This window comes from Tenrec ecaudatus, chromosome 14, assembly GCF_050624435.1.
Source record: "Tenrec ecaudatus isolate mTenEca1 chromosome 14, mTenEca1.hap1, whole genome shotgun sequence".
Lineage (NCBI taxonomy): Eukaryota > Metazoa > Chordata > Mammalia > Afrosoricida > Tenrecidae > Tenrec > Tenrec ecaudatus.
Window position 1 is genome coordinate 6,006,282 of NC_134543.1, and position 23,284 is coordinate 6,029,565.

General features: G+C 44.2%; 1 long non-coding RNA gene and 6 other non-coding genes across 7 annotated transcripts in view; all 7 read left to right on the forward strand.

Moving 5' to 3' along the window:
* LOC142425550 (uncharacterized) overlaps positions 1-20,949 on the forward strand; it is a 46,472-nt gene extending 25,523 nt beyond the window's left edge. The window contains exons 5-9 of the long non-coding RNA XR_012779686.1: positions 5,950-6,032; positions 8,973-9,055; positions 11,851-11,929; positions 19,989-20,071; positions 20,643-20,949. This is a non-coding gene — a long non-coding RNA (uncharacterized LOC142425550). The remainder of the gene's footprint in view (positions 1-5,949; positions 6,033-8,972; positions 9,056-11,850; positions 11,930-19,988; positions 20,072-20,642) is intronic.
* LOC142427083 (small nucleolar RNA SNORD113/SNORD114 family) lies at positions 6,611-6,687 on the forward strand. The gene has a single exon (XR_012779912.1). It is a non-coding gene; the product is annotated as a small nucleolar RNA SNORD113/SNORD114 family (small nucleolar RNA).
* LOC142427085 (small nucleolar RNA SNORD113/SNORD114 family) lies at positions 9,926-9,997 on the forward strand. Its single transcript, XR_012779914.1, has one exon. It is a non-coding gene; the product is annotated as a small nucleolar RNA SNORD113/SNORD114 family (small nucleolar RNA).
* LOC142427081 (small nucleolar RNA SNORD113/SNORD114 family) lies at positions 18,010-18,084 on the forward strand. Its single transcript, XR_012779910.1, has one exon. It is a non-coding gene; the product is annotated as a small nucleolar RNA SNORD113/SNORD114 family (small nucleolar RNA).
* LOC142427084 (small nucleolar RNA SNORD113/SNORD114 family) lies at positions 18,735-18,809 on the forward strand. Its single transcript, XR_012779913.1, has one exon. It is a non-coding gene; the product is annotated as a small nucleolar RNA SNORD113/SNORD114 family (small nucleolar RNA).
* On the forward strand, positions 20,138-20,212 carry LOC142427079 (small nucleolar RNA SNORD113/SNORD114 family). Its single transcript, XR_012779908.1, has one exon. It is a non-coding gene; the product is annotated as a small nucleolar RNA SNORD113/SNORD114 family (small nucleolar RNA).
* A 608-nt stretch (positions 20,950-21,557) lies between the features above and the next one.
* On the forward strand, positions 21,558-21,632 carry LOC142427082 (small nucleolar RNA SNORD113/SNORD114 family). The gene has a single exon (XR_012779911.1). It is a non-coding gene; the product is annotated as a small nucleolar RNA SNORD113/SNORD114 family (small nucleolar RNA).
* The last annotated feature ends 1,652 nt before the right edge of the window (positions 21,633-23,284 follow it).

A 23,284-nucleotide genomic window follows, 5' to 3' on the forward strand; every position in this document is an offset into this window, starting at 1 on the left:
TAAGTAAGTGCATTCATAAATACATAATGATCATTGATGAAGTTATGCCAGGAGACACTGATTAAATATGTTCAATTCTGTACAAATAAAGTCCAACAAAAAGACGGCCTTGCCTAATCCTACACAGATGGCAATTAAAGTCAGATTTCTGTACTTGATACAGTTCTTAGTATGTGTTGAGTGGGGGAGTCAAAGACATCCCTATAACTTAAGAGAGCAATCTAAATAAGAGAATTTTAAGTTTGATAGAAATAGAGCGGCATTTTTGGAAAACGATAGGATTGTAAGGGAAAGAAGGGTTTATAATCAATTTGGTCTTCCTGACAAATATCAATATTAAAAAGAAAAAAATGAGCACTAACTTCATTTTTAGGAAAAATTTATTGTGGTATATGTAAGGGGGCTTTAAAAATGTGTGGGAAAATTCCATTAACTTTAAATTCCACTCCTCATAACGTGTATGTTTGTTATCCTTCTGGGTACATACATAAGAACATACATCTCTATCATAAATTTTTGCCATTTTTGGTCTGTATGTATTTTGCCTGTGGTAGTAGTTTGATCTAAGTGAGGCCATGTACGATTTGTCCTTTTGTATCTAAATTATTTGACTCAGCATAATGTTTTCAAGGTTCATTTGATGTCTTCGCCTGCCATGTATCAGCTATCTCTTAATAGCTGACTAAATGCACCACCGTATGTACACGTCTACCACGTGTTAATTATCATCGTTTGTTGATAGGCATTTGAATTGTTCCCACCTCTGTCTATAGCGAATACTACTGTAATTAGCATCAATGTATAAGGATGTTACCAGCCAGTTTGCAAGTCCCAGGAGTGGAATTGCTGGGCCCCGTGGGAATTCTCTCTTTGACTCTCTATCCTTTTGAGGTAAAACCAAGCTTGATTCTCACGGAGGCTACCACTGTATCTTCCCACCAGCGCTTCTTAGTTTCCCTTAACAACACATCCGCACCCCTCATGAGCAGGAGGTGGTGTCCTATTTGCATTTTCCCCATCTTTAATGTTCTTATCGGCTGTTTACATAACTTGGATGATTGTCTATTCAGGTGTCCTCTTTTGATGCGCTTGTCTGTTGTTCAGTTGTAAGATTTCTTATTGGGTATCAAGCCCTGAATATACCTATGTATGTGATTTCCAAACATTGCACTCATGTTATATTTGCCTTTTAACTTTCTTGATCATTTCTTTAGCTGCGCAAAACGGTTTTATTTTGATAAGGTCCGTGTTAGCTGGTTTTTTTCTTTTACTGCTCGTGCATTCAGTATTCTGCCTGAACATCCCTTGTCAAATACAAGGTTCTGAAGATCCGCCCCTATGTTTTCTTCTAAGATGTTTATGACTTTAGCTCGACTACTTAGGTCATTGATACATCTTAGGGTATTTCCCGTATCAGATGTGAGGTAGAAATTAGAGCAGACGTAGAGAAATGGCAAAGCATATTTTCTGCATGTGATGATTTTTGCCCCAGCAACGGTTGTTGAGATCTGTTCTTTCCCTGCCAAGTGAGCTTAGAACTCTTGTTTAAAAGCAGTTGCTTATAAAAGTATGGGGTTATTTCTAGACTCTCCATTCCATTCCAATTGCCTACGTCTCGTCTTATGCCAGCACCCTTCTTTTTGGGGTCAATGTAGCTCTACAGTGCATTTTGAGATCTCAGAGTGTGAAGCCATCTACGTTCTTTTTCAAGAATGTTTTGATGGCAATGACATCGCTATTAAGTCTTCCAGTCCACGACCGTGCTGTGTCTTTCCACATACAGGGCTCCTTCAGTTTATCGTAGCTGCACCTCCGACTTTTCAGTGTGCTCACTGTCACACCCAGAGCTGACTTTGCTCAGTTATTTATTCTTTTCAATGCCGCTGTAAATGGAATGACGTTCTTGACGCTGTATTCGGGTCAATTGTGATTGGCATGGAGAAACACACATGACTTTTGTTGTGCTGACCTGTACCCTGAAATTTTGCAGAATTGATTGTTCACCTCGAGCAGCTTTATTGTGAAAATTTGGGGTTGTCTTTATATAGACTCATTCTACCAATAAATAGAGATAGTTTTACTCCTTTCTTTCCCACACGGAGGGTTTCTATTTCTTTCTGTCACATCACGGCTCTGGCTGCAGCTTCTAGAAGTTCAATGTTCAGTAGCAGAGCTGGAAGTAGGGATCCTTTTCCCATTTCTGATTTTCAGGGAAAAACTTTCCATCTTTCCCCATTGAGTATGATGTCAGCTCCAGGGGATTTTTCGTAAATATCTCAAAGAATTTCCCCTTTTCACATAGTGAGTTGGTTTTTAAATTTTTTTGATCACGAAAAGATATTATATCTTATGAAATGTCTTTTCCACATTAATTCAGATGAGCTTTAATTTATTAATTTAGTGTTTCATTTTGCTTTTGTCTATTAACATGATGTGTTGCCGGGATTGGTTTTCTTAGTGCTCAACTGCCTTTCCATTTTGGGGATAAACCTTGCTTGGCCCTGGAGAGTAATTTTTTTTTTTTTTTTGTAATATGGCATTGGATTCAATTTGCTAGTAACTCACTGAAGATTCTTGGTTGTTTTAGTGAAATACTTTTTCCCTCTAGAAAGAACACCATCTTGGTGGCTTCATCCTTCTTCAAGCACAAAGACTTTGTTAATTCTACGACTAAGGAGCATAAAGCCCAGTCAGTGGAAGCAAACACCAAAGTTGAGACTCTTTCGTATGGAGATCACCAAACTGCATTTCTGACATAATTGGTGAAGGGTAATCTAATTAAGGAATACCAGTTAGGAACACATCATGGTCATGTCTCATAACCTGAAGTTTATGATTAACCCAAGTCAGCGTAGTTGAGGACCAATGGCGTAGAGGTCACGGTCATTTCACATAGTGTCCTTGAAGTTTAGCTTCCCCTTTAGTGGTTTTGTCCCAGTTGCTTAATCCATTCTCTCACTTACACAGAACCTAGTTGTTCACTATTAAATGGAAGTACTATGAATGATGGAGAATGGCAGTTTTCTCAAATGTCAGCTAAGAGGGTAGGTACCTGGCTGTGATTTAATGTGTAGGCAGAACAACAAGCATGGAACAATCATGAGTGTGAGATTGGTAGAAAGATCATGAGTGAGAGATTGATTGGAAGCAAGGATTTTGATTAGGACACATACTCGGAAACAATTTCATTGTGGTGAGTTATTTTGTCTATTTGTACTCTGCCAGAGAGGACAATGAGCCGGTCTTGGTTATAGTTAAGGCTTTGATTCCTGGCTATCGCCTGCATCACTATTCAAAATTAACAAATGAATCCGTTAGAGAAGGCATAATTGAATGAAGAAGTTGGAAGCTGAGCATGAATCAATGATGACCATTGGTGGGAGAGTGGGACCCCCCTCATTGGTGAAGCCCGCCGTGTAACTCTGAGGCCAATTACAAAAGGAGAACCAGTCTGCATTCCTCATGGTAATGAACTGAGAGTTGAAGTTTTAAAAATTCAATAAGCTTGTTCCTGGGCTTTTGTAGTTCATAGATACGGATTGTCTTATATTAAGCGAATCAATGCGTGAGTAAATAAATAAATATATATAGCAATGAAGACAACGAGACCCAATTACAAGTACTTATATATTTTAAAATATATATATATTTGTACCTGTAGTTAAGAAGCGGTCTTGTTTTTAGTCTGCTGTAGTTTGTTTGTTTGTTGTTAATTAAAGAAAGGGAAAGTGTCAATACATCCGTCAATAATTCATTATCTAGCTGTAGAGGACCAAATATGCACTAAAGTGAATATTGGGTATCTTACAGAGGGGCATGATTGATTAATTCTACTCACTCTTCCCGTTTACAAATAGAACTAAGAGAAGAGCTAAGGTCCCTTCCAGTGGGTAAGGCACAGTTGGAAAAATGCTAATATTGATCTGGATTCTTTTCCAGATTTTTCTGGTTTATACTTATTGATGTGTTATGATAAACGAATGAATGCTAAATTAATAGCTCCATCAGTGGACCAATGAAAAGCATATGCTGTAGAATGAAGCGAGCCCATCCCTGAGTGGTGTAAAAGATTGAGGCACTTGGCTGCTAACCGAAAGGTGGGAGGTTCAAGTCCACCCAAGGTACCTTGAAAGGCAAGCCTGGTGATCTACTTCCCCCAAATCAAATACTGCACACCCTCTAGAGCACACTTCTATTCTGGTAACACATGCAATCGCTATGAGTTGGAATGTGTATTTGTTTGCTTTTGGTTTATAGAATGAGGGTAGAGGTCCATCCTATTCTGTGCTGCTGCTGGAAAGGGAGGTATGTTTGTATATGTAAATCATTGATAGAATAACTATGTAACTCAGAAAGGGACGAGTATGGAGTAATGACTGTACAAGGAACACATGAGAAATCCAATCTTTTTAATGACAATTTTCTTAATCCAATTAATATAAACAGGAACCAGCTTGCTGGGTGTTTTTTGGTCATGACATTAGGACGGATGCAAATATGATTTAATTTATCTGTGCAGTATCTGTGGGTTCACAGATATGTATGTGTAACTGCCGTACTTTTACACAACGATCCCCCATGCTTTACTCTTCGTAAGCCACTGTACCCACTTGCACACTAGTTACCTCTGTGCACTATATACGTTGCGTACTTGTGTGCCTTGCAAGGGGAGTGCAGAAAGTCTGTAGAGAAGTGGAATGAAAGGACAATGGGGGTTCCCCATGAACTTCTAAAGTGCCATTTTATTTATGCGGATGTACTGTTTGTGGAAAAATATGGTATAAGTTGACAGATGTATACATTATTGTTCAGATTCACTTTTCAGCACATGAGCAAAGGATCCACCAATGGAGAGCATGCCATTGAATATGAGGGGAATAGTATTTTGCACAACTTTTCTGCATAAGAAAAGACAGGGTCTAGGTCCTCCAAGTTAGTTGTACATGTAAATATTTGTGGGTAGTGGTTTTCCAATTCTGTTTTGCGATTCAACGATTTTGAATTTATATGAGAAAAATAAGAGTGGTCTTATTTTCCCATGAATCATTAAGTCAGTCAGTTTGTAAGTGAATCAATAAATTGATTAAGTAGGTTCAAGCTTGGACCATTGGGGAGATTGAATTGCATCTCTCTGTGTCCCAATTCTGAAGTAATAAAACCCCGTAGAAAAGATGATCTTGACTTCTTGGATCTTACTTATGGGAAGAGTGGCATGCACAGATGGGCGTTTCTATTAATGATCACTCAATACTGGGTTCTGTCAGCTTTACTGGATTATTTAACATCAAAGTGACATGAGTCAATAAATGGGACGTGTATGAATTATAATATAACATGAAATGTAGAGTAAATATAAGCTCTACTCTTGCAACATGTGATTATTGTGTTAGGGTTTATGGCTAAATGATTATTTCACAACTGCGCTTTGTTTTAAAAAGCTACATGTAGACCGAGGAGACCTGGTAGCATATTGGCTACATATTGGGCAGCTAACCATGAGGTCAGCAGTTCCAAACCACCAGCTAGCTCTGCAGGAGGAAGACAGGGCTTTCTACTCCAGTTACTACGGAGTACTTCTACCCTATCTGCCTATAGGCAGTGAGGTTTTTGTTTTGCTTTTTAAAAAATGTAGGCTATTTGATGCTCTTTAAAATCTGCTTTTTTCAGTGAGTGAAGGGAGATGTCGGACAGGGAAAGATATGACAAAATAATAATTTATAAATGATCCAGGGTTCATGAGGGAGCGGGGGAGCGAGGAAGAAGGGGGGAAATGAGGAGCTGATGCCAGGGGCTTAGGTGGAGAGCAAGTGTTTTGAGAATGATGAGGGCAATTTGAATGCACAAATGTGCTTTACACAATTGATGTTATTTATGGATTGTGATAAGAGTTGTATGAACCCCCAATAAAATGATAAAGAAAAAGAAAAATATCTGCTTTTTCCTTGGTAGAGTGGATACTTCATTGGCATCTGTTGGTGAAGGACCCTCCCCCCAACCCCCCATTCCATCCAGGGGTAAGGAGAAAGAGGCAGGTAAGTAAAACTCTAAGTTCATATTATTACTGCTGGTGGGGGAGTTTGTGGATGAGTCTGAGGGAATTCCTTCCAATAATCCAATAGCTACGATTGCAGCCAAGTCAGAGCCGGCCATGAACGACCAGTGCTGGAAGGGCTTCCTGCAGAGAACAGGGGCGCGCTAGTCCCTTCACACCGGCCGAGCCGCCCATTTCAGCAGTGCCCCACGTGGATTTAAACCTCTCTCCACTGCAACTGCTGTGGACTGTAAATCCATTAAGGGGCAAGCTCAACGACTTTGAATTCAGACCAAGGTCATGTTTTCCCCTTAGTTGTGGTGGAAGACGAACATCTCCCACTTGCTCATGCTGCCGTCTTTAACACCCTGGCGCGTCCAGTGGCCCACCCTGGGAATCACGGTGCTGGGACGACACTCCCAGCTTCATATTAGCCCCAAAGGACATTGCGCAAGGAGGTCCGAGTCTCTAGCTCTGTGGGAAGTGAACTTTCACAGGTATTGGGTCATTTTCCTATTACTGAGCTCAGGAATAAGTCAGGAACTCTATGATGGAATAAAGGGCATAGCGTATGAGACATGGATCGATGATGAGTACGTGTGGGGCATCTGAACAGGACAATTTGGTGAAACCCTATCTGTAACTCTGAGGTCCATTGTCAATAGGAACCTAGGGCTGACATCTGTGGGAAATGTTACGAGCTATTCCAAAGTCATGCTTGTGGGGTTTTTATTGCTCATGAATATGGGTTGTATTATCATATGTAAATGGATGCATGGATTAATGAATTATAGATAAATACATAGAAAGGCACACCTCACTTACTTATGAGAGAGGCAAATGAATCAGATTAATATTAATGCTTCCCTGGAGTTGTGAGTTCCAATAAAGGAAATAGGACAGTGTTCCTCTTCCTTCGGGGTGTGATGACGTTTCTGATACATGGGAGCATCAGAGTTGTGTTTGCAGGTCATGGATTGAGGGTCAACACGTTTACAAACTCAAATCAGGCATTTACCACCTGTGGTTTAATGTGTCCAAGAGTAACTGCCAATATACTAATTATATTGAAAGTGACTTAGTATAATAAATAGCACACGGACTTGTTATAATGAATGATAGAAATAAAAGGGATTATAGTTTTTAGAGAAAAGGAGTTACACCTAACGCCAATTGTGCAGAGGGCACCGGCCCGGCAGTGGTTCCTTCCAACCTCCGGTGGGCTGCAATGGCTCCTTTCCGACGCGAAGGCACCGAGTACCACGGTAGCTATAGAAAAATGTAGAAAAGGCCTGTTTCTGGACCATCAGTGGAGATGGGCATCTGTCCACCTGAATCCGCAGGTGGTCCCTGACCTTTTCCTAACAAGCCTCGTGTAGAGGCATCTTGTGGGTTGCTAGCCCCACTCAGGGGTCTTGCCCAGTGTCTGCCAAATCAGACCCACTGCCACCGAGTTGGCTTCGATTCATAGCGACCGTACAGGACAACGTAGAACCGCCCCCGTGTGCCTCAACGATTTTACATCTCGACGGCAGTAGAACGCCTCATCTTTCTCCTGTGGAGCGGCTGGTGGTTTCAAACCTCCCTCCTTAAGTCACGTCATTTACTTAAGTCACGTCAGCCACATTTCAAGTCGCGTGTAGCCAGCGGCCACCCGATTGGACAGTGCTGATGGAGAAATTTGCATATTTATCCCGCCACTCCATCGTCACAGGAAGTGCAGATCGAGAGAACTGAAAAGTAATAGGATTCTTTTGGGCCCCAGCGAGCACTGCCAATTTGGGTTTCCTTGATTTGAAAGATGAAGCATCGGCAATGAAACGGTGCTAAGGGTGCTAACCCCGCATGGCACAGCAACTACGAGGCTTGTTGGGACCTGAAAGGTTGGAGCTTCAAGCCCTGCCATTCATACTTTTTGAGTCCCGAGTCTCAGGAGAGCTCTGTCGGCGTCCTTGGCCGCTAAAAGAAAGGTCAGTGGTCCGAGCCCACTAGTCACTTGAGGGCAAGAGACGGGCTGTCTAGTTCCACACAGATTTAAAGCATAGGATCCCCAACTTTTAGTAAAAATTACCCAGCACTCTTCCTGGCAATGAACAGCGTTTGTACTATAGAGCCCGTAGCCCATGAGAAAGTGCAGATGTATCTAATTTACATCCCCTGGATCATTGGGAAACACTGATTTAAACTCTCAGGGCAGGGAGGGTTTTGTTTTGTTTAAAACAATTTTTTTTGAATTCCAAGAAAATACATTGATAAAGGCTGTTATTTCTTTCTGGCGGGAGTTGTCTGCTAGATTCAATAGTATTATTTTATGTAAGTGGTTGTTTGGTTTTCCCTGGAGAAGGCGTTTTCATGGATAAATAATTGGTTAGCTGTTTACGTGGGAAAGAACGCGCATGATTCGCCTTTTAGGCGTGCCTTGTGAAGAGAGTTGTTGTTTCCTGGAGTCCTATTAAAAACAAGCATCTAGTTTTTTAACTTGCATTCATGTGATGGACCATATGATGGCTTATCACTATTATTCCTGGCTCGTGTCCAATGTTAGTGAATTCGCAAATATTCATGAGTGATTATCACAGCCAATGGTGGTTTGTTTTTTAAGACGAGAAGTATGTTCTAATGAGACGTGCTGTTTTGAAGCAAAGATGATAAGGGTCTTGGTGCCCGCTATTGACTCTCTTCCCAGGTTGGGTACAGTTATGTAGAGAAAGATACCCGGGGACCATTTCCACACGGGTTGGTCATGAGTGTCCTCCATTCAAAGGTGCTCATTTTATACTGTAAACAATTATTAAAAAGGGGTATTCTTCTTGGGTCAAGAAAAATGAGGCACTTAAATCAGTTTTCTGGTCAATTTAACATCACATGAGTCATGCGTTTTAAAGGAATAGAAATTGGGGCCATTCGTTCTTTTGAAAATGAATATTTACTCCATCCACAGACTGAAGACCATGTGTGATTTCACGGATGTCTACTGATAGAGATTCTGGCGATTACCTTTGTGGGAGGACGAAGGAGAAGGAAGTAAGTAACACTCAGTGTTCTCACCTTGGACGACTTTTTTTCATTAGTGTTCCTTGTGTTCCTGACATCAAGCCTTGCCTAGCCCATGCTAGGGATGTGTTAGGAACCAGAGGTTATAAGGCATGGAATTAAGCAAATTGTAGTTGTTGGTTAATAATCCATCTGATGTATTATTAATTTAATGACTAATCTACCAACAATCTACTGCTGGGTCATAATAAATTATTATTTATGAATAATGCACTAATTTTGAAATAATTCATCTAATTTGGTGCTGTGTTTGATTAAAACATTTCTACAGTAATCAAATCTAGCAGGGCACGGTTCCATGTTGTTGCCGCTGGCCACACAGGGCAATTTAAATGGATTACATTCAAGTCACATTTTAAAAGAATTCAGTCCTTCCGTTGTGCTAGCCGCCATGCAAGCCCTTAGTAGCCACGTCTGACTCGTGGCAATGGCCGTGGACAGCGCAGCTAGGTGACCTCCCAGCGTGTTTCCGTGAGAGGCCTCCTTGCTGAGAGAGGAGCACGGGGGAAGGTGGAAAATGTGTGAGAAGCCATTGGGCTCGTGGGTGCTGATTTTCCTATATTTATTATTGTGGGAGAACTATTTAAAAGTAGTAAGCTTGGACCAGCATAAGTATGGAAAAGGGGATGGGGCTAGAATGTTGGTGGGTCTATACATGGATCCCTGAGGGCCACTTGGAAAAAGAATGTTCTTGTGTTAGGTCTCTGGGGTGACGAACGTGTCAACAGATGTGGGCTATGTTCAGTAATCTTGTTCTTTTTAACTCCTGTGTGTTGCTGTCATTACTAATAATCCATGAACGTAAACACAGGCATACGTGAAGGAAGAGCCAGCCTATCCCGGGCCAGTGATGAGTACCCTGGGGTGTCTGAATCAAGGATTTTGATTAAACCCACCATCTCTGAGGTCCTATGTATTTTCTTTAGGGAACGTGAATGTTCTCCAAGATTTAAACCTAATCTGCAGTTTGGTTTTGGTCTTCAGTTGAGTATGGACTGTATTCTTTTCAACAAATCGTGGTGTGAACAAAGAAATAGGCTAATGGAGAAAGACAACATCGGCTGCTCTTAGTCAAAACACACGCGTTCGTAATGCAATAAGAATCATTGCTAATGCATTTTTGAAGCAAGGCGTTCCAGTAAAAAAAGAATCATTCAAAGCTGATCCTTTTGACCAAGGAGCAGAGAGAGAGAGAGAGAGAGAGAGAGAGAGAGAGAGAGAGAGAGAGAGAGAGAGAGAGAGAGAGAGAGAGAGAATGAATATGTAAGAGTTCAGACAGCTGTTCTGGGTTGGTAGTTAGCTGTTGGGATTGGGTTTTATTAAGAAGAGGCTAGGAGTTCATTGTAGATGAACTATCCAATTGACATGGCCTTGTGATGCCTAATGACCATGACACAATGGGTTAAGCCTTGAGCTGCTAACCAGAGTTGCTGGTTCAAACCCACCAACGACTTTTCAGGACGGTAGATAAGCACGTGTGCTCCCATAAGATTCACAGCCTCAGAAACCCCGTCGAGCAGGGTCACCGGGCTCAGGAGCAGGCAGGTAATGAGCACGTTGGACCTTCATCAGAGCTGTCCGGTTTCCGTGGCTCACGGAACATATTAATGGCATGCTAGTGGAGAAGTAAAAGAATATGCTTACATGAGTCATGTCGAAGAACGCAAATCCCAGAGCCATGAGGAATATGGGCTAAGCAACAAGGGTGGGTCATGAGGACTCAGCTCGAGACCCCACTGCTCTTCAGAGAAAGAACACGTTCTAGCTTCTCACCACTTCAAGAGTCCCCTCTCTCATATTTTGGGATACATTCGACATTGTTCCTAAAAATGGAATAAATAATTAAACTCCTCCATGGGTAACTCCATCCATACGTAACTTCCATCAGTTAACCACACACACACACACACACACACACACACACACACACACAGCCATGATAGATATCCAGAGAGAGTAAGTAACCACTCACATGGTACATACATACAAACATAACATACATACACACTGCAACCCCACCCAGCCAGTCATAAAGTAACTGCATACGTTCATTCATAAGCAGCTTCCTGCCTGCCCACCCACCTTTTGACATATAGTAATGGCACACGTATCTACGTTCCTACATGAAATTAGGACACATACACATGCCTCCATGAAGTAACTACATAAGACATGCATGAAGTAACTGCCTTCCTACACATATGCATAAATAACTACAACAGACGTGCCTAACGACCTGTATCTGTGCAATCCAGATTTATTTAGGAAGACTCTCTGGGTGCCCTCTCTGGGTCCCCCATTTGTATCCCGCTGATTCCGACTCACAGTTGGCCCTAAAGAGCTTTTCCAAGACCACGCATCTCTAGACTGTACCGGTAGCCTCCTCTCCCGGCCTTGCAGTCACGGGCGGGACTGAGGTGTGTGCCTTTCTGTTCGTAGCCCAAATGCCCACTCCAAGTGCCCCTGGGGCACTAGGGGCAGCTAGACACTGGGAGCGGTCGTGGTAGTTTCTTGTGTTCTGTGTCCGTTTCAGAAATGTCTGTCACCACCCTGGAAGGGGAGGGGGCTTCCACAGCTGAAGAGACATTCGAGATTTAAACAGGCTCTATACAAAGTCCCCAAATGGGTTCCCAAACCATTCCTGTTGACTTGAGCTCAACTGGAAAAAAAAAAAAGTTTTATTTTCCTGCCTCCCCCTCCCTCCCTCCCTCCCTCCCTCCCTCCCTCCCTCCCTCCTTAGTTTTACCTTTGTTTGTGTTCCACAGATGCACCCCAGAAGATTCAATCATTCTCTAACGAGGAAGATCTTGGCTGTTATCCTTTTGAATAAAGGTAGAAACCTATGTAAGTAACAGTCAAAGTAACTGTTTCTGGGTTGGCGATTTGTCATGGGTGTTACCTCTGTTATTAAAAGGGATAAATTGCTACATCGACAAATAAAACGAATGAGGCCATGTGTGAACCAATTTACCACACCTGTGGTCAATTAAGAAGAAGCAAGCGAGACAATTTTATTCATTTTCACAGTCACTTAATTATTCCATTTTATTTTTCCGTCACAGTTGATTTAAGCCTCCCTCTGTGTATAAAGACAGTCAATTTAGCAACAATGCGAGAATAATGAGATGTAAGATATTGTCAGTGTTTTCAGGGTGGGCTCAGATAATGGGCCTGTTGTTGTTTGTTGTCCTACCTTTGAAATGTGCTCCAATTCAGTGAAAAGAGGACCAAGCACTGACCAATGAGCAGAACTCTCAGGGCCCATCTGAGGCAGGGCTAGTGATTGACCCAACGGGGTCTGCTCAGCTGAGTCTGTTACACAAAGAGGGTTACCTCATTCCGCTCTGAGAAAGCATCTGTGGGCAGATGTTACGGAAACCTAGGCTCTTGTTTTAAAAATGGTTTGGGGGATTCAGAAGCATTGATTGTCTCATGATCCGTGAAACAAGGAAGGCGTAACCCAGTGTCTATATGGATGGAGAAGAACGGCGGCCATGGAACAGCATGGATTTACGCCGGGCATGAGCCCAGTCCCTCTTAGGGCGTAGACCTTCCATGGACGTTGGGGATAACGGAATCGAGGTCGGGGCTGGGGGCTGGAGACATCGATAATCGCCGTAGGATTTTAACAGAAGCCACGGCGCTGTTGTCTCCGTGTGATGCTGAGTTGGTTTTGACCCGAAGGGCTTCCTAGACGGTTGAGAAAGATCATCTCTGCGAAGCCACTGGGCGGCCTCCAACGGACAGCCTCGCTGTCAGCAGCCAGGACTTGATCATTGTGTCACCAGGGCTCCTTTAGTGAGCTCAGACGCACATAGAAGCATCATAGGCAATTAAGGAGGAGCATGGGCTGATGACGAAAATAGTGATGGACACCACTCTGTCCTTTCCCCGTCCTTTCCTCTGTTTGTTCTCTCTTGTCATGGAGCAGACCCCAGGCTCTCTGTCTGTGAGCCCAGGATCTGGCTGTGACTTAGTGTCTTCCTTCTGGGTCTCCCTTGAGTTGAGGTTCAAGGTTGATTGAGGCCGGGGAAAGGAGGTGGTGCTTCCTAGTTTGCGTGGTTGTTGGTAGTGTGTTGTCCTCCGAGGGCTATTGACTGGGGACTGCCTGCACTTCCAGTTCCTTAGCCCGTAGACTTCTCCATCGGGCATCTCGCCACAGGGTGGCCACTGACGCCCACAGAGCACCCGAGATGGATGGCAGCCACAGTCTTGGCAGTCTGACCTCGGGTGCTACATTCCTTTCTGTCTTTAGTTGTTTGGCTGTATTTATTGGTTAGAATATGACCAGTCCTCACTCTAGGGCCCTGGATTTTGCAAGGCTGTGCATGCATCTCACAGGAGGCCAGGTTCATTGGGAGGCGCCGTGGGAGCTCTCTCAGCCTTTGCAGCATTGGCCTTGACTTTGACATCGGCTTGATCCGAACTCAGGCTGACCCGGGGTGTGCACAGGGTTTTCAAACGTAAAATCAGGCCAGTCTTTCAAGGTGGGTTCAAGCTGCCAACCTCTTGCCTCGGAGCCCTTTTGCACCTCTTGATGGCTCCCCATCGGAAGCACTGAGGACCACTGCAGAAAAAAGTCAAGGTTGCTACCCTTCAGTTAAGGAGCATGGTACCCATTGTGCACCAAGTTTGCTGTTCCTGTATTGAGTCGGTGGTGGGCCGTAGTTTTAATAACAAGAAAAGGGGGAAAATTTGCATAATTAAATAAATTACCAACAATTAACTAAATGAAAAGAGCCTATGCTCAGACTAGACTGTTGTTGAATACAACAGGACTTCTGATGAATGCCGTTCTGGTCACTAGGTACCTTCAATAATAATAACTAATGAGGCATCTGGTGTGTTGTGGGACTCTGGACAGATGTCGCTTTCAGTGTTCTGGATGAGTTTGGGTTAATTAATATAAATGAAGGCATGAGTATGTTCAAAGTCAACCAATTACCAAAAGTGCAGAAAGCTTATGAAACAAAGCTGATGGCTAATCCAGTTCTGCCCATCTGATGCTAATGGGAAGGGGGAGCAACGGCCGGGCCTCCCCGCATTGCACAAAGGATCAGGAAAAACACCTCGCGTTTCCTCGCGGGGCTGCTCTGACAAAGGTTCATTTTCTTTCCTTTAAAAGGAAAATGACCTGGGAGTCAACTAATCCGTGAGCGCAAGCGAGGTTTCGGTAAGAGACAGTCCACGCACACCAGCTTATTCACAAGTGAGAGCCGTGAACAAAGATCTAGGTTTTGCTTCTGTGTATCAGGAGCAGAGAGACAGATGTATGTCATCCTCGGAGTCATTCCTTTTGCTGTGACTTGTGGCTTCATGGGTGTTTTGCTTTTTTAATTACTAGTCCAATCAGCCAATAAATAAAATAAGCATACCATTTTGGGGCCGAAGATAAAATGTGCTGTAAGCCAAAGTGCTTATTTGACCTCCATTCAAAATTCTCTAAATCTAGGCTGGTTTATTATCGTTTTTATAACAAATGCATTGGACCGCCGAGAAAGAACACAAAATTGCTGATTTCGTCATTTTCTAATGATGAGGGTGTTGGCTCTTAACACCGTGAGTAGGTAGTGAAAATTGATGTACAATAATTTTAAAAGCTCTTATTCTTTATTGGGTGTACCATGCTTCTAGAAGGAGTAGAAGGCCACTAACCTGAGTGAAACAAAGACCCTTTATTGACAATAGAGAGAAGGGGATGGGAGACCATTCATTGCAGCCACACTGCATTTTATTCCTAGAAAATGGGGGAGGACGTTTGCTCCCACAGCTGTCTATATATTCCATTTAAGCCAGCGGCACTCCACCTGTGGGTCATGACCCCCTCGGGGGTCCAATGACCCTCTCACAGGGGTCATATGAGTCATCACAGTAGCAAACTGACAGTTATGAAATAGCAACAACAACAGTTGTACGGCTGGGGGGTCACCACCACATGAACTGTATGAAAGAGTCACGGCATTCGGAAGGTTGAGAACCACTGATTTAAATTAATGTTGCTGCCCTGGTGACCTGGTAGTCATTCGTTGGGCTGTTAACCACAAGGTCAGTTGTTCGAAACCACCGTCCACTCTGCTGGAGACGGAGCAGGCTTGCCCCTCCTTGGAAGCGTGACAGTCTCAGAAGCCCACAGGAGCAGTTCTACTCTGTCCTGCAGGCTGATCATGAGCACAATCTACTCGATGGCAGTGAGTTTGGTTTGGTTTGAGTCCGTTCACCGTCCATGTTCGTTGGCTTCCTGAGGGGAGAAGAGGACGGTGGATTATGGAAGATACTGACAATGTTCTAGATGTTGGGTTTAAGGTGGTTCATGATCATTGCTAAATCCTTAGGATGTGGGCCAGATAAATGACCGAGGTTCCCACAGTGGGAATGATAGGGCACAGCTATTCGTATTAATTCTTTGTCTCTATTACTGAAGTCCAATTATAAGAGAACCTATTCAAGCTGTGGAAAGGTGAGTCTATAGACAGATACAGCAGTATTCATGGGATTCTAAAGCTCTTGTGGATAGCTATCTATTATTAGATGTGCATCAGTGAATAAATCAATACACTAATGAAACAGATGAAAGTGGATGACCTATGATGAGAGCGGTTATAATTAAAATATTTCGGGAGCATTGAGGTCCATTAAAAATAGATGAAGCATATAACCTGTTTGGATGAAGAGCAAATAGAAAGATGAATTTAATAAGTTTGTTAGCTTGTTCTGATCAGGGGCTAAATTGACGGTTGCCTCACTCACTCAACTAAATGAAAGAAGATAGTCTCATTTTCCTCCCAAGGGGCCGTGGTCCCTTTGAGCCACCGACTTTCCAGTTAGCAAGCCCAACACTTAGCTCCTTGCTGCCAGTCTCACTGCCATTGAGTCCATCCTGACTCTTGGTGACCCTTTAGGGTAGGGAAGGGTAGGGTAGGCTAGGGTAGGGTAGGGTTGGGTAGGGGAGGGTAGGCTAGAATAGGCTAGGGAAGGATTGGGTAGGGTAGGGTAGAGTAGGGTAGGGTGGGATAGAACTGCCCCATGTGGGTTTCCAAGACTGTAACAACTCGCAGGAATAGAAGCTCTTTCTTTCTCACGAGGATATCCTGGTGGTTTTCAAATATAGACCTGGAGGATTGACCCCCAGTGCTTAACCACAGTGCCACCAGGGCCCCCTTGCAGACATAGACATACACAACCAAATCAAGGCCTCTGGGTGAGATGATGTCTGTGAAACAAGCATCTCGATGAATCCCATTTCACGTTGTTACAAGTCTTACAAGTTGTTACAAACATTTATCTACGTGGTGAGCACGGAGACAACCGCTCCTAACAGGCCGTCCCCACTCTTGTCCTGAGTGATGTGGACAGTGGTACTTCTCACCCTATGAAAAATTAAAGCTGAGCGACTCACTGGACAATTAGAGGCTGGTGATAAAAATTTGCCACCAATCAGAGATGGTGATTAATCTAGTAATATTCACCAGACACCCATTATAGTTCCTCAGAATGGTTTCTTTCTTTCTGGTGTCCAACTTTACCCTCCAGAGTGACCACAAGAGAACTAATTTCTGGTAATACAGATTTTACTTGTGACCGATGGGGATATAAAGAGCCTAGGCTGAGCTTAATAATTGCCTAAGCTCTTGGTTCGGATGATTTATTTGGTCACAGTGTTTATGTCATTCTGTAACAATAATAAAAAGCAAGGAATCCCAAGCTTGGGCCAATTGTTATCTTATTTTCAAGTGACCCTTAAAGAAACGAGGAGCGTTTCCTTGATGTTCGGTGTGGATTAGTGTTTAGTTTGTCTCTGCATTCTTGTTGTCAGGTGTCTTCATGTCAGTTCTGACTGAGAGCAAGCTACCACAGCACAACAAAAGACTGCACAGGCTGGCACCAACCACTCAATGTGCAGAACAATCTTCAGATTCCTTGAGAGGGGAGTGTGGGAGAAAGATGCAGCTTTCTACCCCTGTAAAAAAGTCCCAGTGTTCAAAACCCACAGGGGCAGTTCTGAGCCCGTGAGGCTGACGAGCCAGCACTGACTCGATGGCTGTGAGTTGGTTTGGTATGATTTTTGAGAAAGGAGCATATTAGCATATGGAGAAAGATGAGGCTGTCTAGTCCTGTAAAGTTGTTTTTTTTTAAGTCTCAGAAACCCAAAGGGGGCAGTTCTGCTCTGTCCTAGAGGGCTGATGAGTCTGAATCCAAAACTTATATCCAAGAGCACCCACTTTGGTCCAATGATGACAAGTGATGGTTTCTGGGTCATGGTTTCTGCAACCTGGGGGCCAACACAGAGAGAGGTGGTCCTCCGTGGAAATGATCATGGATATTAGAATATTCATTCCCCTTTTACCACTTAGTAGCAGCTTTGTTGAATATGATGGTAAAGTTGATGGATGTGTTCCATCGGAAATACTTAAATCAACAAAATGTAAATGGTGGCGCACATTCCAGGTCTAACTGAATTTGACAAAGCAAAGAATACGCCCTTCGTGTCTTGAAACCCAGCATTCTTAAGAAGTAGCGCATTTCTAGGAGTTACTGTTTTGGCTAAAGATCATCTGGATAGTCCAACTCCAACGTTCTTGTTCTTGGACGAGATGCACTGACCGTGGTTCCGATCAGCGTTGCCCGGGCCCATCGCCCACCAAACGCATGAGCAATGAAAGGTGGGCAGTTGTGAAAAATGCCTCAGTCTGTGTGCCCTCTGCTCCACACCCGTCAGGAAGGGTGCTCTGGTCTGATGTCAGTGTCTGCAGGGGTCACGTGCAACACCTTGATGACATGCGTGAGAAACGGGGCAATCGATGTGAGCAGCAATAAAAATTGCATGTTAATCACGTAGCTCCGATTGCTTAAAATTTGTATTACTTAGTTGGGGGAGTCATCCTTAAAAGGTGTGTGTTGGGCGTGAAGAAAGCCGGGGCTAAGCCTGGACCAATGATGACAACCATTGCCATCTGAGTCACGGACGATGAACAGTTCGTGTCTGGAAGTCTGAGGTTCAAGCAGCGAAAGACCTGGTCTCTGCTCTCTGTGAAAAGGGATTGTCTGCACAGGTGTATTCAAGGGGATTTTTTTTAACTTGACTGGTATAAAAGCAAAATTCATAGAAGTATGCATCAGAAATATTCCGCTGATAAGAACGTATGAGTGTAATAGCATCTTCGGTCTCTAAAGGCACATGGCAGAGCAAGGAATGCCCTTTTCCTAGACCACAGCGCTACATTCCTTACGAATGGTCCTCAGGAGGGCTGAGAAGTGGTTCCCTCTTTGTCCAGAATCATGGGACATTCCTCCTCGGAGCCTACACTCTCACATGGCGGCATCCTGCCAGAGAGTGTTGTTCTTATGAGAAGAGACGCCAGCCTTACTCAGGACTGTCAGCCCCTCAGAACATGAGACTAAGATGTGGGGAGTCCCGACCGCTGGGAATACCACCTGCATGTTTGTATCCTCTTCTCACCTCAGGGTGACGTCCGTTCCCGCCAGGGGCCCCGTCGCCTCCCATGGACTCCATGTGCTGAGAGCATTGGGATCTACGCGAGTCAAAGACAGCGATGTTGTCTTAGTGGAGGAGGTTGTGTGTCCCCTCAGGTGTTTTTATTAGGATTACTTAATTAATGAAGCCATAACAGTAGAGGTATGCAAAGGACACGGGCCCAACGATGCCCACTGGTAGCATCTGAGTCACAGACAATGAACAGTCCGTGCGTGGGACTGTGATGTCCAGTGCAGAGGAACATCTCAGCCTCTGCTTTGGGGCTAAATGGGCCCATGGACCAAGAGTAGCTATTTCCCTGGACTGGTGGCCCCCTCTTCCCGCTATAATATTCCTCAAAATCAATGGAATTATCCACAGGTATCATGGAAAGTATTAAAACATGGAAATGTGGAACCCCAGTGACAATGACAAACGCATCTAGCGAGGCCACAGAAATGCTCATTATCTATTGAAACCCCTAATGCCCATTTAAGGAAGTGCCATCCCAGCAGGTTCCTGCTCCAGCTAAGAACCGTAGAAGCAGTGTATTTGCAGTCATGTTCCTTCTCTGGTTGGTCAGTAGCTTGAGAGGGGACAAACAACCACTCTAGCCAGTAGTTAGCTAAATGCCGGCACAAGGCCACGTGGAAGGGACAGTCAATAAAGTGAAGATGTCAGGTCTGTCATCATCTGCTCTGGTTCATACCCTTCGGGACAGCAGTGGTGCCCTTCCCACCAGGGTTCCCAGCTTGGCATTGGGTTCTAGGTGTTAGAAGTGTGGACGCTTGCGAGTCACGGTCACAGGCCCTCCTTGGTGCGGGTGGTGTGCGCATCTTTCTTGGTGTCTTCCCCTCCCCCCGGTCTCAGTTAGCTGGCGAATGCATGGCAGCAAATGACACACAAGAGGCTGAATCCGGACTAGTGTCGATAGGTGATGAGATCTGGATTGTGGACCGTGACTAGTTTGTGTCTGGAACTGAGTCCAATCCAGAGGGACAATGTCAGAAGCACCAGATGTTAGAGGAGCTGATACTTCCCCCTTGATGACTAATGAGTTTTCCTAGCAGATTATTGAAAAATAGATGGAAGTTTCCATTGATAAGCATGAAATCCATAGGAATAAAAACAGGTGAAGCACCTTCCACATTTACATATGTATGACAAATCAAGGAGTGCTTTTAGCATATATCATACAAATGGTGTCATTGCAAGGTGGAGGATGGCTGCTTCTTTGGCTGCGGCTCATTGGGAAAGTAAAATTCAAAGTCCTTAATGTCATCCTTGGTGGCGGTATGTGAGAAGTTGTTTGCGTTGTCAGAGAAGAAGTCAGCACCACCTAGAGTCTCTTAAGAGCGTGAGGAAGGAAAGGTGGAATGTTCCACAACCAAGCAAGATGTGTCTCAATTTTTGTATTCTCTGCTCTGGCAGATGGCTATCCAGGATGATCTCATTTCTGCCATGTCCACATTGCAGCGCAACTGGCTTCATGAGTTGGGAGAATAAAAATCGAGGTAAGTAACAGTCATAGGTCTTGTCTGAACCAATAGCAATAGGTGTATGTGAAGGAAGGCCAATTCTGGACCAATGATGACCACTGGTGGCGTCTGAGTCATGGACAATGAGCAGAACGTGTGTGGAACTCTGAAGTCCTATCCAAAGGCAATCCCATCCCTCCCCTCGGTAGGAAAGGGTGTTGCAAATACAGACTAGCAATTTTCTTGGGAGATCTTCAAAAATCAATGAAAGTGCCCCCCACCAATCATGAGATACAAACAGTTGGAAAAGTGGAAGACTTGGCCAATTATAAATATATACGGGGCCCCCGGGAGTACTGTTTGTTGAGGCCTAGAAAGCCCCTCTAAAGGAAGGCACCATTCCAAGAGGTTTCTTCTATGGCCGAGAGCCGTGGAGGCGATGTAGCCCAAGCCTTTCCCCGCTGTGCCATCCCCGTCTACGGGGTTAGAATTAAACATCCCGCCCGTCAGTTATTAACTGAATGCATGAATTAGGGTGGGGGAAGAGGCCATCAAGGAAATTATGATGTCAAGTCTTTTATCATCTGCTCTGTTTCGTACCCTTCAGGACAACCGTGATGAACTCTGCTCCAGGGTTTCCCGCGCGGTACTTGACTCTCGGTGTAAGAAGCGTGGACACTGCTGTGAGTCAGTCACAGACCCTCCCCTGTGGGCGGTTTGTCCATCTTCTTTGTGTATCCCATGTGCATAGGGTCACTATGAGTCAGACCAGACTTCGTGGCGCCTCACAGCGATAACATGGGTGAGGACAGGCATATGGTCCAACCAATGTAATTAAGCTGCCAAGCCTTTGATCATCTGCTCTGGTTGTACCTTTCAGGAGGGTGGTGCCCACAGTGATGGAGCTCTCTGCCAAGTTCTTCAGCTCAAGGATTGGCTCTTGGTGGGGAGGCTCTGGGTCTTTTCTTTTTATGACTAATGGTTTTTAGTGTAGTATCAAGAATCAATGGGCATTTCCATTTGAAATAGTTAAATTCATAGGAATAAAGAGGGCGAGGCAACATCTGACTCTACACATGTGTCGAAAAAGCAAGGCACACTTTCTTTGTATGTCAGAAACCTTAAGAAGGGTATCGTTTCAGGGCGGAGGGTGATTACCTTTGTTGAGGATCAGTTGGACAGTAGAAACCGAAGTCCAGGACCCTAGCTTGGATGCTGGGATTCGCAAAGTCGATAGTATCCTCAGAAAAGAGGAAGTCAGCCTTCCCCAGGGTCAGTGTGAAGAACGACAGGTGGAAAGTCCCACAAGCAAGGAAGATGCTTTCTCAAGATTTGTCTTCTCTGCTCTGCCTGTACCCCTCAGGATGGATGCCTGGGGTGTTATCCATGTCGACCACGGTCACATGCAGGACCCTTGACTCCATGCATTGGGAATGGGAGAATCAATGTGAGTAATGAAGATCTTATCTTGTCTAATCAATCATAAGAGGTGCACTGGAGGGAAGAAAAGCGAGGTCATTTCTGGACTCATGATGACCACTGGTGGCGTCTGAACCATGGACTGTGAATGGTACACGTGTGGAACTCTGAGGTCCAACACAGAGGAAGGTCTAGGCTCCTTCTATTATTGGTAGTGCTGGTGCGGAAAGATGGTAGAGAGTTTGAAGCAACTAGTGCTTCTAATATGCCTTGACTGCAGGATTGTTTTTAAAAAATCAAAGAGAGAATCTATCAAAAACAGTGAAATGCACAAGGCATTAAAGAGGGACGCATTCTAGAACTCTCTATATGTACCTGTTTTCATGTATTGAAAGAATGGCATCGTTTTCGGTGGGGAAAAATTCCTAATGCGGCCAAATTTGGACAGTTACACACAATGTCCATGGCCTTCTCTTGATGGTGCCTGGATGGATTTTGTTAGCATTCTTTAGAGAAGAGGACATGGACATGACCGAGGGTCGATTGTCTGTTGGTTGTTGCTTGATGAAGGAGGGTGGAAAGCTTTGTCAATGTCTGTGTTCTCTGTTCTGGCTTGTACCCTGCAGGATCAAGGTTCAGGATGACCTCAGTTTTTGCCAGGGCCACATGTGGTACAAATGACTCGGTGTTAGGGGAACTTGGAAATGGGTGTAAGTGGTAGTCAACGATCTTACTGTGATGAATAGGGATAGTATAGATGACAGAAACAAGCATGGGCAATCCTCTCCTGGGCCACTGATGAGCACTGGTAACACCTGAGTCACAGACAGTGGCTAGGAGCCACTGAAAGGATCATGCCTTCACTTTCTTTTCTGAGGCATGCTTCTGTACATGGTGCCGTTTCTTTGGCTTTGTGCGTCCCCGTTCAAGCCCAGATAGTATTGAATAGATTTCTAAAAACCAACAAAAGTGCCATAAGATGCTGTGAAAAGATGTAATAACCGAAAAGTGAGAGGCTTGTCTAATGACGTGCCCATACGGGGGTTGTCAACAATACTATTTGTTGAAGCCCCAGAAGCTTCCCTAAGAAAGATGTCACTCCAGGTGGTTTTCCCCTACGGCCGAAGACCACGTGGTCTTCTTTGGCTGGTTGCTGGCCTGTGCTGTTGTTCACATCATTAAGTTGGTGGGCCGGGGGGCTGGGGGTGTGTGGGGGGGAATCAACAGCCACCTCAGTCAGAAATTACCAACAGGCGTCAGGAGAGGTGAGATGCTCTCATCGGTGGCACTCAGGTGTCAAGCCGTTTATCATCTGCTCTGCTTCACACCCTTTAGGAACGTTGCCCCTGAAGTTATGGGCCTTTCCTTCATCTTTTCCAGACCTTGAGTGGCCAGACTTTGATGTTGACAGCATGGGTATTGATGTGAGTAAGAATCAAAGACCCTGTCTTGCCGTGGGCACTTTCTCTGCCCTCTCTTTTGTTGTTGTTTTTTAATGAGTGTCAGTTAATGGGGCGTATCATCTCTTGGAGTAAAGGTCGTGTGGACAGATCATAATAGTCAAATTTGTTACTCTGGCTCGTGTTGAGTTTCAGTTTATTTTATTAAATGAAACAGAAATGAATAACTCCGTGAACCAACCAATCAATACCCAAATAAGTGGATCAAGCAGAGATCTTGAATCAATAGAGATAATACTCTGTTAACAAGCGTTTAAGCTGCCCTTACAGATTCATTCTTGATTTTTTAAGTTAGAAAAGAATACATATTTATTTTCCATTCTTTTCATCATTGACTCTCATTGCATAGAATGGATGCTCGAGAACAGAT